The sequence below is a fragment of the Sinocyclocheilus rhinocerous genome, unplaced genomic scaffold (genome assembly GCF_001515625.1).
Source record: "Sinocyclocheilus rhinocerous isolate Xijiao unplaced genomic scaffold, SAMN03320098_v1.1 scaffold2, whole genome shotgun sequence".
NCBI lineage: Eukaryota > Metazoa > Chordata > Actinopteri > Cypriniformes > Cyprinidae > Sinocyclocheilus > Sinocyclocheilus rhinocerous.
The window spans coordinates 995,117-1,000,339 of record NW_015655572.1 but is presented as its reverse complement, the minus strand read 5'-3'; the positions used below and the strand labels follow the sequence as shown (position 1 = coordinate 1,000,339).

The 5,223-nt window shown below is 35.6% G+C and overlaps 1 long non-coding RNA gene across 1 annotated transcript in view; it reads left to right on the top strand.

The window, feature by feature from the left end:
• Positions 1-5,223, top strand: part of LOC107718542 (uncharacterized) — a 16,802-nt gene that overhangs the window by 974 nt on the left and 10,605 nt on the right. The window contains exon 2 of the long non-coding RNA XR_001637429.1: positions 1,024-1,132. This is a non-coding gene — a long non-coding RNA (uncharacterized LOC107718542). The remainder of the gene's footprint in view (positions 1-1,023; positions 1,133-5,223) is intronic.

The window sequence follows — 5,223 nt, the reverse complement described above, 5'->3', positions numbered from 1 at the left end:
ATTAAACTAATTTTTTTAAGAAATTAATACTTTTATTCATCAGTTCAACACATTAAAAAGTGAACTGTGTAAAGTGACTGTAAAGAGTTTACTGTTATGAAATTATATTTCAAATTAACATTATGTACTATACAGTACATGAAAGAATCCTAAAGGAAAATAAACAGAGTAATGACTGCTGAAAATTTAGCATTGCCATCACAGGAATAAATATATTACAAAAGAAAACATTTATTTTAAATTGTAAAAAACAATAAATAAATAATATAAAATAAAAACAATTTTAGAATTTTTACTGTATTTCTGATCAAATAAATGAAGTCTTAGTGATCATAACAGATTTCTTGCAAAAACATACAAAAAATCATAGGAAGAATATTTGTTTGTGTATATGTCATGACTATAAATGAGCATAAGAATCTGCAAATTACACAAGTGTTCAATCATAAAAATGTAGGTTCCAATGACAATTACATGCAAATGAAACAAAAAGGGCCTTGTTTTTAATTTGGGGATCGGCTGTGGCATTTACAGCAGTACCTTGTGTTGTGACAGACAATTTGTGTCAACACTGTTCACTGTGATTTTCAGTCTGGCGCATCAGTCGCATTGACACTTGGGAGAGATTAGAGGGTGTTCACACAGGACGTGTTCTCCCTTTCAAACAGCTAGACAGAGCGCAACTGAACGGAATGGAGCTCTTGAGATGCATTTTTAAAAGTGTAGCTATTTTTAACTTGACACTTGCCAAATCATGGGCCTCGGGCCAAACATCTCCGTCTGACAAAAATATATATAAAATATTAATCTGAATGTAAACTTCTGGTGTTTAATAAAATAAGTTCACGTGCATTTCATTTGTCAATTCAGTGAGTCAATTTAGTGCCTCTGCTATGAATTGAATGAAGTGGCTTCTCATCTAAAACAAGCTCATCGTAATGTGTTTATATAAGCTCACAGAATTCTTCAACTATAACCAGCTATGTCATTTCTCTCTCTTCGAAACAAACCTCTTTTCCTCAGCATGAGAAGACCCTGCTAGATGAAACCAATCTCTTCTCACTCTCCGCGACACAAGATGGATGTACCAGCAGATAAAACAGCGGCTCACATGTCAACTTATGGACTCCAGGTATACTTCAAGATCCAGTTCCCCGTTACTGTCATTAAATCTGTCCTGTTCTACACTCCATCCCTGCAACTTCCTCCCACAACCCTACAATAATTGGCACAGCCAGATCTCTGGTCTTCCACTTTCCTGGAGCTTCCCTATTTTTCCATTTCTTCCCTCCATGCTGTAGTAGCCATTGATGTTTCCCTCAGTGTGACAAGTGGGGTTATTTTAAAATTCAAACTGGATTCATCGGTGAGCCGGGCGATGACACTTTTTAATATCTAAGTGGAGGTTGTCCGGGAAATGTGAAGCAGACGGCCGGGGTGAGAATTCATTACCCGGCCCCTTCGCTCACCAGCGCCAGCTGCTGCCTCGCACATCCCATCTCAAACCCCAAATTGAGCCCCATCCTCTGCATATATTCCAGCCCCATTACAATGTCAGATATCCAGTCCTGAGATGGCGCCCGCTGCTTATGCGATGTCAGTCACTAGACAACTTGCTTCCACAATTTGACCCCCATCTGCTCTTACCTTTTTATTTTTTATGTTGGGAGGCCTGAGGAGATGTTGATACTGTGATTGTCTGGTGGCTTACGGAGTAATCAGCACCATGGGCTAGATGTTTGACACACTGTCATTCATATATTATCCCAGTATCACTCTATCACCGTTCTTCCCTTTCCAATTGTCACCGGGTGTTTTACTAAAAATTATGGCAGAACACAGAGATTGAAGCATGTTTCACAGTTGATATGACAACTTAGTGGCACATATATGAATGAGCCATAAATAGCCGGACAGTACGGACAGTTAACTAATACGAAGAATTGTCCATTCAGATTATTAATGTTAATAAATGTAACCCTAGAATGCATAAATGTGGCCAAATTGACCAGACAGAGTATGAATTTTGGGCTATTGTTCAGTTATTTGATTCTGTAATTTTCCCTTCATTATACTTGTTATTTTTAATATTATATTTCTTGCTGCATTTATTTGATCAAGAATACAGTTAATAAATAGTAAAATATTATAATTTAAAGCAACTGTTTTATATCTTAATAATAATAATAATAATAATAATAATAATTTATTCCGCAGGTAGCAAAGCTGCATTTTCAGCAGCCATTCGTTTCCAGTGTCACGTAATCATTCAGAAAACAGTCTAATATGCTGATTTGGTGCTCAGGAAACTGTTTGTTTGTTTGTTTATTTATTTTTTAGGATTCTTTAATAGGATTCTTTCAAGAAGTATATATTTGAAGTAGAAATCGTTTGTAGCATTATGAAATCATTTACTGTCACTTTTTATCAATTTAATACTTCTTTGCTGAATAAAAATAATTTATTTAAGAAAAAAAAATATTCCTTCTACTGTAAACTATATATTATATAAAGATAAAAACATGATACCTCTTTGATACCTCTTTTTTAATCAAGGTTGTGTTAATTTCTTCTTTATTTTATTCTATTGCTATTACCACCAGTTTCTTAAAAGCAATAAAGCACTTGAGGCAATGTGTTTCAGTGATATTCCCACAGTTAAGAAGGTTTGTAATGCAAAGCCTATTGAGTCTGATTGCTTTAATATACATAGAACAAACACAACATTCTTTGCTGTGATGCCAGGACAAAAGAGCAGCATATGACCTTTGATAATGAGCAGCAATATAGAAACCAAGGTGATTAAAGCAATGTGATTTTAAGTTTAAACAAAACTGGAGTCTTTTTAGTTTCACAGAGTCCAGTGCATACATTTTATCCTAGTCTCATTACTGTGCTTTACTTTTTTTTTTTTCTAATCTAACAGTCCCTTTTTGTCTTAACCATGGTGATACAGTACATTCAGGGGCAAGACCTCTTTTGGCCACTTATTCAGGGCTTAGACAAAAAATTTAATGAGTTTCCATAGTTGTCTTAAAAAGGTAATCTTAGTGTAATTACAAAAAAAGAATGGCTCAGAACTTGCTGTTCCTTGTATGTATACGCTCTAGCAAACGGCTTTAGCTGTTTTTGTAAAGCATGTAACTAGCAGGCTGTGCACAGCTCGAACTTGGACTGCAAAGACATAATGTTCTGAGAAAAGACCTTGTTCTGAAAAAAGTACTCGTGGATGAATAGTTTCAAAGTTTTGGCGAAGTATTCCATGGAATTCGAATAAAAAAAAATTGAGAAGGGCAGTAAGGCTTGAAAATAGAAGGTAAATTCCTTAGAAAAAGACGTATGACTACATCATAGGTTACGAAAAGAAACTTTATAATAGTTGAGCATATAACATGAGCAAGAGTCAAAGCAGAATCAATGCGGCTGCTCGTCGTCAAGCAATGTGTAGTATTGTTTTATTTCTAAATGAATCGATTGAGTGAATGATTGACATTCTGTAATTGACTCACTCATAAAGACAGTCACCTACAGGCATAACCTTGTAACCTGCAGGGGGGAAAAAATCCCCATACTAATGCACCGACTGACAATCTGTATGCAACAATTATAGTAGGCAGACCTACCATGAGCTTCAAAGTTGGTAATTGATGATGTACGTTAGCCTACCTGATGTATAGAAGCTTCTCTGATTTTCATAAACCTTTTTGCTTCAGATCAAAGTCTTTGTTATGATCTCAAAGCTGTTTGATTTTCTGTCTCCCGTTGAGAACAGAAAGTATTAAATGGTCTACAAAAATGGTTAGAGTTAAGAATAAAGGTGAGATAATGCATTTGAAGCTACTTTACATCCCTCAAATGTGTAATATCCCAGGGCTCGCAAAATCGCAAGCCCGACGTCCCGGGGATAGTGTTTTCCAGTCGGGATACCAAAATGTTTCACCACCCTGCCCGACGGGCTATCTTGAACAGTGATATAAAATTCCTTTCTTGATTTGCATTGTTCACTAGCTTGTAGGGGTAAAACGGATCGTAGCTGATCGTTTGCATGTGTTTCTAAGTCTTGCCGATTTAAACATTCAAGTGTTTTAAACCATTCACGCGCATTCGGAGCTGCGTGCACTCATTCAAAGCACGCACAGAGAGCCGTGTTTCAAACAGTGTTGCCAACTAATTTTCAGAGAAAGTTGCTAAAGGAAGGTCGATGTGTTGCTAAAAGTTGCTAAATGACGTTGTGATGTCATTGCTCAATGACGTCATTGCGTAATCACGACGCAAAATTGTCACATCATCAAATCTCAGCAAAAAATATATTTTATATATGTTAATTTAGATTTGTTTTTAAAATAATATGCATGATATAATATTAAAATATAAATAACTGTATTTTTAAATACATTGAATTATTGAAAACGTACACATTTTAAAATTATTACAATTTAAGTTTAGTAGCTAGTAAACTCTACACATTGTCAACAATTATGCTTTAAGCAGTGTATTAGTAGTTAGTTAGTATGCTACACTCTAAGAAAAGTCTGTAAAAATAAGGCACAATCTACTATGTTAATATGAAAGAATTTTCCGTAATGGTTTTTTTACCTGTATTTTAAATTACGCATTGTGTTTTCGGGTTACAGGGTTACAAAGGATGATGGATAATGTCCTGAAAGATTTTCCATTTTTCTTACAGTATACTAACTGATCAACAATCGCAGGTACAGCAGCTAACTCAATTGTCGTGATGTGTGTACTGCTAGGCATCTGTGGTTTCCTCTTTTTGTGTAATTTGGATGGACAATGTGTGCCTTTTTATTGTCTGAGTCCATATCAAAAGTTACTCAAACTTGCCAAATAAATGTTTAAAATTGCTAAATTTGTTGCTAGGTGCTTTTGGAAGAAAAAGTTGCTAGGGTAGTCTGAAAAGTTGCTAAATTTAGCAACAAAATTGCTAAGTTGGCAACACTGAATGCGCGTACACAGAATTGATTTCTCTTTCGCGTATCCTTGCATCTGAATGAACACACACACAAAATTATCTCAAAATAACTGTCTCGGCAAGTATTCTCATAAACACAGTCGGTTATGTCTTAAGTGAACGTAAACAGTGGAGAAAGAAATCTCCTGTGCATCATTATATTGGATCCGTGCATTCGGTCTTAAAGGGGCAACAGCCAATAAACACCTGCTGTTCCATAAGCGCCACCTGCTGTCAGAGAGTGACATTTG